Source organism: Aphis gossypii, chromosome 3, assembly GCF_020184175.1.
Source record: "Aphis gossypii isolate Hap1 chromosome 3, ASM2018417v2, whole genome shotgun sequence".
NCBI classification, from domain to species: Eukaryota; Metazoa; Arthropoda; class Insecta; order Hemiptera; family Aphididae; genus Aphis; species Aphis gossypii.
The window spans coordinates 25655515-25667866 of NC_065532.1; the positions used below are offsets into that span (position 1 = coordinate 25655515).

Sequence of the window (12352 nt, forward strand, 5' to 3'; positions counted from 1 at the left end):
ATAAATAAATCGTCTCAGCATGAGAGATTTTTGGATTTTTGATATCTTATAATATTGTATAGTATATACCTGATTGTGTACGTCGGTGGTCGGTCACCACTGGTTGCTCAAAGAATCGCGAAATGTGCGCATGCACTGTTGACGAAAGCGACTCTTATGTCACGTACACTGCAATATACGGTTATGTATGAATATTATTATTGCGTATAGCTTTAAATGTATAGCATAATATATTAATACGATGTAGGAGACGTAAGGAGGCGAGGTCGGAAATCACAAATCTCTGACCGAACTCGACGTCCACCGCTTGTCGTTTTCAAAATCGTTCATTTTTCAAACGTCTCGCGCTTACTCAACAATAATAATATTATAATATAGATACGCGCACTGTACCCAAATCCTATCGCTCGTACCCCTGCAACGATAATAATATTGTCGTGTGACGTGCCAAAAACACTCTGGCGGCATAATAAATAAATTAATAAATACCAGTTTCGAAAAACAATCCGACCGCGTTTGTAAGTAGCCGATAATTGGCGAACGACCGGCGCCGGCGCCGACTCTTCTGGGCCGCCGCCGCCGCCACCGTCGACTACGGCGACGCTACGCGGCATCACCGACGACGCCGCCGCCGCCACCACCACCGCCACCGCCACCGCCGAGCGACGGGCCAGCAGCTTGCCGGCGTTCGTCCCGAGTTTCCGTTGTGCGTCCGTACCGTGTCGTCGCGAGAACCGCGTCCGCGACCGTTTCTGGTCGGGTTTTATCTCCGTGAAAGATATACAAAAAAAATCGTATCGTTATAATATCGTATTGTGTACACGCGACGTTGACGTGCGTACCCGAAACACGTTAATCCCGGACGAACGGTTGAAACGATAAAAATAAAATACGAAAATACGAAAATTGTTTACGAAATCACGCGCACCCCGTGTCGTCACGCATATGTTATATAGATCGTGTTATATATATATTTGATTTTTTCGATCGATTATCGTGTTTAATATTTTATCGACTTCGTCGTGCACATCGGTCCGGCACAGCGGCAAAAAGCGCGCGTGTCGTGTGCGATCTCAGTCATCGCCACCGGTGCGGTTCGTTTCGGGCGCAGTGTACATATATATATTTACGCGTATAATATATATAGTAATAACGTAATAATATAAAAAAAAATATATTATAATACTGTAGTGTCGGTGTTGTGGTCGTGCGGGAGTGTGCGTGTGCGACGCGATATGTCGGCCGACCGAATCCGTATTCGCCAACGACGCTGACGATACGAAACCGACCGGTGAAAAACCGAGGTTTCGTTCCGACCGCTGCAGCAGCGTTACGTCGCACCGTTCGCGTGTCGCGAATAAGTGATATTGAGAAACTCCGACTTTGGCGTCTCCGCAGTATTAGTTTGCCGCGGGGGGTTTTTTTTTTTGTTGTTTTTTTGCCGATTGTGCGAGTTATAAAATCCGCGAGGATTTCGGCCACCATCCATCCAGTTGCAGACGAAGGAGATCGTGAAATTCTCCGCTGCCCAAAGGTAAGCGATAATATTTAACTACATTTATAGCTTATAATGACAAATGCAGCTCGCGCAGTACCGCACTCTCACTATACTTGATAACATTTACACGATAATATTATAACGATGGGCAACGCGTATATAGGACGTGTCTTGATAGTGTAATTTTCGCATACCGCCAAGGTGCGGGCGCCCGGTAGGCCTTATCGCGTTTTTACGGCCGATCCTGGTGAATTTCGGTCGGGTTGGCCATTTGGTTTTTTGATTGGGCGTATGACCTAGTAGCAGTGAACCAAAGTTTTGATTAAGGGTTTGGGGGAGCATATGCGTGACAAGAGACACAAACATTTTGACGTGTACGAAAATCGAAGAGGCTAATCATATACCTATTTATTACTATACGTGTAGAATGATGTGGGTAAATAATTTTAAATTCAAAATTACAATATTTTGTTCAGAGGTTACCCGCTCGTTTCCATCAGTCTGCAAACAATACTCACAACAACGCGGTTTTTTGATCGGTGAGTTAATGGTTTTTTCTAGTGTCCCACATAACATTGTTTGATAATGTACCGAATTTCATCGAAAACTCCCTTTTTCTGGCCGGCATGCATACATAATAGCCGCACAACATACTGCGAGTCTTCAACTATTTGAATAAATATTATAATAAAGCATCAACATACTATACATCATAATATTATCTGTTTATAGTATTTTAATACCGTTTTTGTACTAAAACGTGGATAATAATTATTACTCACTTGATCTACAATACCGTGGTAAATACAACCAAAATTGAATTTATATAGTGTTTGCTTCGCTTTGGTCTAGATTAGTAGCTAACATATAAAATTACATTAACAACTTACAAATACATACATACAAAGCGTTTGTCAGGTTAATCATTAATTATGGTATCGTAGTTTGCAGTTCTACCTATACAGAACAAGAATTAAACACCAGTTAGATACGTAAGATTTTAAGTATAATCTAAGTTTAATACTCTATAAGTCGCAAGTCTCTTCAAACAGTACTTATAATAATCGTAGACTTGCTCAGGAAATACATGTGAAATGTATGTGTTTAAATGTGATATTTCATAAAGTATGACATAATATATAAAATACTTTTTTTTACAAGACAAAAAACTAAACACATAAATTATAACTATGATTATCGTGTACGTCCTGAATTTAAATTATCAAAGCACATATTTACATGAGCAATAGTGATATATATAGGAATATCTTTAGAGCACTTGAACTATCTATTGTTTTTCTAAAAACATGTTCAGTGTGAACACACATAAAATGTTACGGTAGTCAAATACATTTTATTTTTATAAACATGTTATACAATCATAACATAATAAACAGTGTTGAATCCGGATAATAAAAAAAAAAATATTAAGATAAGGTAGGTTAATGAAAAATTATCTAATTATCTAATTAATATTTTTTTATCTAGATGAAAATAAATTTAAAACGTTATTAACTAGGTAATAAAATACAAAAATTTTTTTTTTTTTGTATTTCAATAATTAAGAATTGATATTATTAATACTTATAAGCGCATATGATAATCTTTTAAAATACTGTACTATCAGTATCTACTATATATATATATTTATAATATTACAATAGATTTATTTAAATGCATAATAAATGGTAATAAGGAATTATTACGGAACTTATAAAATAAAGTTCTTTATTTTACTTTTTAATAATTTATACACATATCAATAACAATGAAAAATAAATATTACGTCAACTGTTAATAATATCTGTTAACATTAGTACATTATAGTTTAATATTTTTGTGGACAGTAAAATACTGAAATACCTAGGTATTATTGTTACATGTCATTTGACATTTTATAACTATTAACATTTTTCTTATATTATTATCTACATAACCAAAACTGTATAATATAGGTCTGTCGTCTGTATGACTGTTGATTGAATCTTAAATTGTCAAATAACTGAAAACGTACATACAAGTTGTACACTACTAGATAATATTATTAAGTGATTCTGAGTTCTAATACGTTGAAGTATAAACACGTATTTAGTATCTATATGAATGCGTTGTCAATAAAATCTATAATTAGAAATTTCGTTGAAAAATTCTTATTTATCTATAATGTGTTTTTTTCTTCGAATTTCATTTATGAATAATATTATTTACAGAATGATTTTTGGAAATAGTTTATTAGTTTCAATAATATTATTGAATAACAATTCAAAATATTGTTCACAGAATATGTTTAAATTTTTGCGTTTCTTCAAATACTTATCGATAGAAAAATGTATATAGATACGTTTTTATTTTATCTCAGTTTAACAATAAATAACTTAAAAAATATTTATCTTGATAAGATAATATAACAAAATTACAGAAGTTATTATTTAAATCATCTGTCACCACAACGCAGCCCTTCACAAATTTATTGTGGCCCACACTAAAATAAAATTGTATATTCTAAAATCCAAAATTCTATAAACGGTGAATAAAAATGACCGTCGCTTTTAACTTATCTTATTATTTTTATTTATTAGATCTTTCTATTGCTAACTTGTATTGAATTACCTGTTGGGCAGATAAGACGTAGGTAGGTACATACGATTATGAGTTTATTCATTTCCACCGTATAGTCTTGTACGAAAAGTGTATCCGTTATTACTTACTGTCCGTTTGTATTTTATCACGTGTTGCTGTTATAATATTTAATTCTGTGAGTAAGCTATTACTTTAAATTCTCCATTTTCCTACAATGCCTTTTTTAAACAAAATATCGTATCTCATTTTATTATTCTCCTCTAAATTTAGTAAACAGTTGTAAATTTGTATATTTTAAATTATTTTTATTAAATATGCATGCGGTCCGCAAGTAGTTTTCAAAAATACATTTGGCTCTTTGCCCCTTTCTAAAATCTAGTGAGGACCGCTGATCTATATAGTCTCAACACTGATAATACACTGATAATAGAATATTTGCAAAATGCCAATTAATATCAATATACTTATTGTAACTAAGATATACTATTATATTATTATAACAGAGGTTAGGTATAATTCTCTTTTACAATATTACTAACTTTCAATACCATCTTATAATTTTGTATTCGTTTGTTAGAAGTATAGTTATATACAATGAAAGAACAAATTATTTTGAAAACCTAGAAAATTGTAATTATACAAACTTTTGTATAAAAGTATAAAATTAAACTGCTGATATAGTATTTACAATAGGTATAAAAAAAATAATACATTATATTTGTATTTATATTTTTAAGTTGAAATCTTTTACACAAATACAGTCGGGACAATATCCTATAATAGACGTAATATTCATAATAAAGTAGGTACATTTACAATTTTTTACAAATACACTATATAAGAATGGATTTTAGTTTCCATTTAAATTAGTAAATTGTTATTATGTCATAATATATTTTCTACTCTCAATTTAAAAGCAGTGGAAAGTTTACAAATCCGAAAGTACATTACTTCTTTTTGAACTAACTTCATAAATAATAAAAGTCATCGAGAACTCTACTTTTATGTTTACGTTTTTTTCTTTAAAGTTTCGAGAACCTTTCCTCTTTTTTTTTAAAAAAATTAACAATATTAATAATTTTCAAAATTGCAATGTATCTACATTTTAACCATATTATTATGTTTTTTTTTTTTTGATTAAAATACATTACTTTCTTGGAATTGAATGTTTTGTACATTTTGAAATTGTATACTATTTTTATAGTACATTGTAGAGTATCCGCTACTTCGGTGGTTTTTAATTTTAAAATAAGTTACTGTTATATTACCTATAGTTGATTTTGATCAAACTATAATTAATATATTATTATATTTTAATAATAAAGTAGGTATTTACTTAATATTTTATTAAATTTTAAAAAGTATTTAAATTAGTTAAATTTAAAATTTAAATAGGTATGCTATAGTTTATAACTTTACTATAAATATATTATTTATATAATATAATATCATCAAACTTAAGCACAACAAATTTTCCACGTGTATATTACCCTGTATATTATTAGGTACTACCTAATAATATGTATATTCGTATATCGTATATCATTAACAGGCTTTACTGCCTTTGGTTGAAGGTAATTCATATTTTCTTTAGTACCTAGTTATCTTTTAATTTTAAATTGTAATAATAGTTACATCAATACATCAATACATTATGTATTGACAAAAAAAACTTGTATCAATAAATATATTTTTTAATTTATTGTTAAAAATTTGTATAACCAACATTAGGACGTCCATTAAAATTCGGTAATTTCTGAATAGTTTTTTATACTTAAAGTATATTCATTTAATATGTATTATATTATCAATTCAACGGTTGTATAGGGTTATAAAATGCAAATGGAACAAACATTATTTACTTAGACAAACAAATAGAATTATTATTGAATTTTTTTATTTAGAATGGTTTTAATTTTTAATATGTTCATAATGTTTAAGAACTTAATTATTTGTATACAAACGAAACAATGTAAATACTAAATATTGTTATAGTATTTTTACTCATATTTTACTGTTATTATATTATTATGTATATACAATACATAATATTTTATAATTATAAAATTTGAGCATGTAACATGTTCACTCATTTTAAATATAAAAAATAATATATAAATATTATCTTTTATCCGATTTTTATCTGTAAAATAAGAACAATTCGCTAGAAATAAGAATAAAAAATAGGATAACGATATTATTTCTGCAGTACAGTATACCCCTGTATTTTCTGTACTCATATCTACTATTATTTTCTACATCGTTTAATATATAAAAAAACCACTTTTCTAGAAAATAGGGGTAACATTAAAAGAATAAATCAATACAAAGACAGTTAAATCGTAGACTATTTTTTCATATATTTTAGAAAATATTTCATTCGATCGTGGAACTCAAAACTACTAAGAACACATTCCTTTTAATCATAATATCTAATTATTTTACATAACCTGATTAACATAGTATTATATGTGACAGTCAAATCATATACTAATATCTTATGACACCGATTTCAATAAATTAGTCATTAGATGGACCTAAGGGCTAAGATAAACTTTAATCTTTCTCACTTTACAAATCTAAATTACAAATTTGAAGGTTAATTTTAAAATCAAATTAATAATTGTTTTAAGTAGAAATTTTACGAATATTCTAAATTATTATTATTTCTGTAGTATTCTCGTTTATGAAATAAAACGAATACTTAGGTTTATTGTTAATACTTGGATAAAAATCATATGCAAATTCATTCGTAGTGTGCAAGAGAAAAATAAATTAATATTTAGAACCTATGACCTATGTAAATATTTTGTACTGTTTATTTTAGTTTTACGCAATTATTATTTTTCGAAGAAATATTAAAATGTTATGAACATTTTTTTCACTCCAAAAATGAATAACTTCAGCAACTAAGATGATTTTTTTTTAAACTTTTATCAGGATTAATTTATTTGTTTAATATGCTAATCAAACGTGTATAATTTGTTGGGTTGTTTGTTCATAAAACCTTAAACAATACAAAATTACTCAATTTTAACTATCATTATTCAGAAAAGGGTCATGACGACGACAATGGTTATTCGTACTTCAACACTACCTGCAGTCTGATAATATAATAATAATATTATATTGTAAAACTAAAGGAAATAAATTATGTTTATAAATATGAAGTCAAGGAATTGAAATATTATCTCTAATTGCGTGCAATCTGAATTTTCATTCGTATCTATAATATACAACTACTATAACAACACACTACAAAATAAAATCACTACCGGGTAATAATATACAATTTATTTTTAACCCTCCAACATTAAAAGTACAATCTTTTTTTACATTTTATGTTAGATTCAAATAGCAAATTAAAAAAAAAAATATATATATTTTGAATACAGTTTAAATATGTTTAATATTATGTATTAATAATTCAAAAGATACAAAGTATAATGATTTCATCATTGGAATGTATAAATAAAGATTTGAATACAATTATTTTTTATACATCCTGTTAAAATGCGAGTATGTGTATTGAATACATATATCATTATGTTACATTTTAACGGTTTTCTAAATATTAGTTGCAAAATTATATTGGGTCGTGCATAAGTTATAATGATATCATGTTTTGCTCTGGTATTGAAAATATACTTGAATACTTCACACGACCGTAGTAGACGTTGTTTGGGTAATGATAATAATTATAAATAATAAATAGGTTAGGTATTTTTGAGCGATATGTTATTATCAAAATGTCATGAGTTAAGTGATGGTTTATACATTTTTAAAAGGCCACCGTGATGAATATTATTGTCAAACAAATTGACATTGACGGTCCGTCGTTGAACGTAGGCGGTTAGAGGATGGAAGATTTCAAGGGTCACGTGATTATACTCGCAATTCGTTAAACTTGTGTCTAAACGCAATCGACTGATAGCCGAATTTATTCGTTTACAGACACACATATCCCTCCACTCTCCCCATATCATCACACCTGGTTCGAATAATCTTCTTTGGCCACGGCGGAGGATGAACATTGAGTGTAGGTAGTCGCTCCACCCAAAGTCCAATTAAAAAGAATCCGAAAATCGATAGACTTGGACTATGCCGGCTGACTGAGCTATTGCTATTTAAAGAGTTTATCATCAATATTATCATTATTATTATTAATTTATTATCACTATTATTGAGTATTATATTGCGTATACTTATTTTAGAAAGTAATAATGTATATAATATTTTGTGGTTATAAGTTATTATTATTCTGAAATGTTTTGCATTCCGCGAAAGAAGTTCCATTATGTTAGTTAGTAGGTACTCGTCTTTCAATGAGAATAATATTATTTCTTAAAGCCCATTTTTTTCCCGGAATGCGATTTTAACTATATTATAGATATGTTTAAGCGGGCTGTTTATTTTTAATATTTTATATTCTAGAGATTTGTGATAAAATACTATTTATAATTGAATACTTTATTAGTATACTCGTGTTAAAATAATATCGCTTTATTAGTCACATGGCTATATTATATAAATATAATATAATGACCTTTAATTTTGACAATCTAGACAGTAGACGCTATCACCATGAATTTTAGTTTTTTAATAATTTATATGTGTGCTTTATAAATGCATTTTTTTTTTTTATGGAATTCGGCCATAATATAATTATTGTAATAATGATAATAGTTCATATTATTATTTTTCACTGTATTTCCTGACTGTGTTAGTGTAGGTATGTAATAATAATACTATAGATATATTTTTCCGAATTCTACTCCAAAGCGTTCTAATAAGGGAGGACGGACGCCTACAGCAGTCGGATGTTCTCCAGCTCCCCACCGCCCTCATAATATGTCGGCGTCGTGTCGTAATACACGTAGGCCTATAATACCCCCGTGGCTCTTCACACCCGTCGCGATCGCGCGACTGATTTCTACCCAACAGGCGGTGATGGCAGTGGCGGACTTTGCCCGTTGCGTGAAAACGTTCTTTGAATATCCTTAATGATGATCGATTAATGGTTCAGATGATGACAGCTCGGCGGCGAAGAGACGGAGTTGTCTCTTATCTCTCCGAGAGTTCGTATCCACTTCCCCTCTTCTCGCGCACACACATACATGTACGTCTAAATACACAGACGTGCGCGTAAGCACACATAAAGCCCCGGGGGAATATGCAAATCGTAAAACCCGACTTTCGCGCGCGATTCAATTATCCTGACGGCCGTCACTGTTGCAACCGCTGCGGAACCACGCACATACAGTACTGTTTTCACCTCCTCCCCCCTTGTAGTCACCACCCATTTCAATGGTTTTTAGGGGAGGAACTACAAAATAAAATAATAATAATAATAATAATAATAAAAAAAAAAAATTTTAAAATGTCTCAACGGGTGTTTGTTTTTCTGCATGTACACAATAATGTGCAACTATCTTGCTCTGTACGTACACAAATGCACGCCTTGTCGGACTCCTCACTTAAGAGCATGTTCTTTGCGGAAATACCATATTTACAGTTTGTCCGTCGACGCGCAACTCGTCTGCTCACCCTCTTCCGCGGCCCATTCACATTTTATACCACACACTAGCGATCAACGCGGGTTTTCAGGGTTTACACTCGTTATTTATTTATATTAATTTTGGTACCGTTTTGCTGAATTATAAATACTTTTTGTACGACCCGTCGTATATATACGGTTGTTAAATCGTTTAAAACATTATTATTATTCGCACATTTTCAATTATACGTTTATGTGTGACGTATTATAATTCCTATTTCGTGTTATCGCCTAAGTACTACACTATACAATATAATATATGATAATAGTATAAATATAATATATATATATATATATATATTATTCATTGTGTACTAGTATTTATACACGGTTTTGGATTTTTCAAATTTTGTTTTTTAAATATAATATAATATAATATGTACACACGATGGTTTAATGTTGTAAAATCGATGAATTTAATAATCGCGCTCATTCTGTGGTAAATTTTTCAAAAACACGTTGTGTAAACAATAATTAATATTAATGTATTCTAGAATATTAAATGTGCACAGATAAAATTTTTGTTTAGATAATTATATTATTCATTTTAAAATTATGATATTTATCAGGATCGTTGGGCATAATAATAGGTATACATATTATATCCTAGTATATAATATATAATAAATATAAACTTTTCATAAAATTAAAATGTTGAAATTCGTTGACTTACCTACTAAATCAACCAGTTTTATTATACTTTTTTCTTTTTTTGACTATGGTAAAGACAATAGATTAATAATATACTTACGGTATAATTTTTTTTTTAAACTACTTTCTATTGTTTCTTTATTATTTAAATAATATTCGATGTTAAATATTTATAAAATTCCTAACTATAATAAGTTCTTTTACTAATATCCAATATACTGTGTAGAGCGTGTAGACTGTAGACACAAAATATTTTATTCAGAATGAATAATGTTTATTGATACATAAATTATAATATTTATTATATCATTATAATATAACTTCTATAAAGTATATCTACAATATTGTTTAGTTTAATATAAATTAAAATTATTAACGTAACATCTGTAATTTATATTATATAATAGGTGGTTATATTTTGAAATTAATATTTAAAGTTTAACAAAATGTATGGTTATTTTCTAATTGCAATATAACTCATATATTTAATAATTAAATGTAATTTTAAAAACATTAATAATTAAACTACGACTACCTATTTCTAAATAAATCATTACTTAAAAGTTAGAGTGCATTATTTTGTTTTGGAAAATTAATACTTTTGAACTTGTTTTTTTTTTTACCAAAAGCTTTATAAATTATAAACATCAAAATATGTAAATGGTCTTTAGCTATGATCCAAATAAGGCTTTAAAATTATGTAATATTGTATAAAACCATTTTTGAGACATCGCATACATTTAGGTTTAATATTAATATTGAACAATTTAATAAATTATGATATTACAAAAATTCAGAAAAATGTACAATATCGTTATACATATTTTTTGTACTATTTATGGTTAAAATTGTTGTTTAAGAACCAGCACGCGTGAAAAGCTATTTTTGAAATGCCGTAAATATAAAATTGTGTAATTAATAATATATATATATATATATTTCAATGTCACTTATTTAACTCATAAAAATATAACAGAACTACATGAAAATTTGTATACAATTAACTTAAAGAAAATGTGCATGGTACATCTATATATAATTGATTATTATTATAACTTAAAGCCCTCCATAAAAATATTATATGATGTAGTATTAATTTAATTAGCTTCTTTACCTTAGATGAGTATTGCAAGTTGTAACTTAAATTAAAGTGAATCGCATTGTTTATTATATTAATGATTGAAAATATGCATACACTCTTCATGAAATATTAAATATTATAAAATTTAATATTGTGTTTGATTGTTTTCGTAATACTTACTAGCTATACGTATGAACTGTTTCAACGTGACAACATGACGTCAAACTAATTTTAAAAACTACATACTACGTGTTTCGTAAAATGTAAAAAAAAAAATGATATAAGCGTCTCTGAGTAACCATAATAACTAAAGAGAAGCACCTAATAAAGTATAGTTAATTAAATGGTAGGTATGTATGTATTGGCTTTCCATTAAAAATTATTATTAGTTTGGAAGTGTCTGACGTAAGTTCGAGTCTTTGAAACAATTATGTATACAGTGTACAGGATGTCCGGCACTGCCTGTCCCCCACACATTTAGCTCAATAAAGTTATAATTTTTTTTTTTTGCTTTTTGTGTTATTTAAACATTATTCGGTACAGCATGCCATTTAAAAATGCTATTATTCGTCTAAAAACATTAAAAGCTTAATTATTTATTTCAATTCATATAGAGTTATATGTTGAGATAAAACGCGAGAAAAACAACAAAGACGGTGGCTATGCAATACTAAAATTAACCAAATGCAGTAATAATAATATTTTACTAATAATAAATGATTGCGTGCGTATGAACTAAACCACACGGACATCGTTCAAGAAACATTACAATATAATAATACATTACCTATATGGCTATATGCATTTAGGTCGACTGTGATCCATGATGGGAAGAGAAAAACGCTTCAAGTTTCCCGTAATACTAGTAACTAATAATAGTATACATTTTGCTATGTTGATACAATATAATATTATTACAATAACGTTTTGTACATTTACTTATACCTCGAAAATTGCACAGCGAACGTACGCGCATTAAAACTAT

General features: G+C 28.9%; 1 protein-coding gene across 1 annotated transcript in view; it reads left to right on the plus strand.

The window, feature by feature from the left end:
• Positions 1–657: 657 nt before the first annotated feature.
• The window catches only part of LOC114131428 (lachesin-like), a 387860-nt gene continuing 376165 nt past the window's right edge, over positions 658–12352 (plus strand). The window contains exon 1 of the mRNA XM_050203564.1: positions 658–1534. The gene's annotated coding sequence lies outside the window, so the exon portion shown is untranslated. The remainder of the gene's footprint in view (positions 1535–12352) is intronic.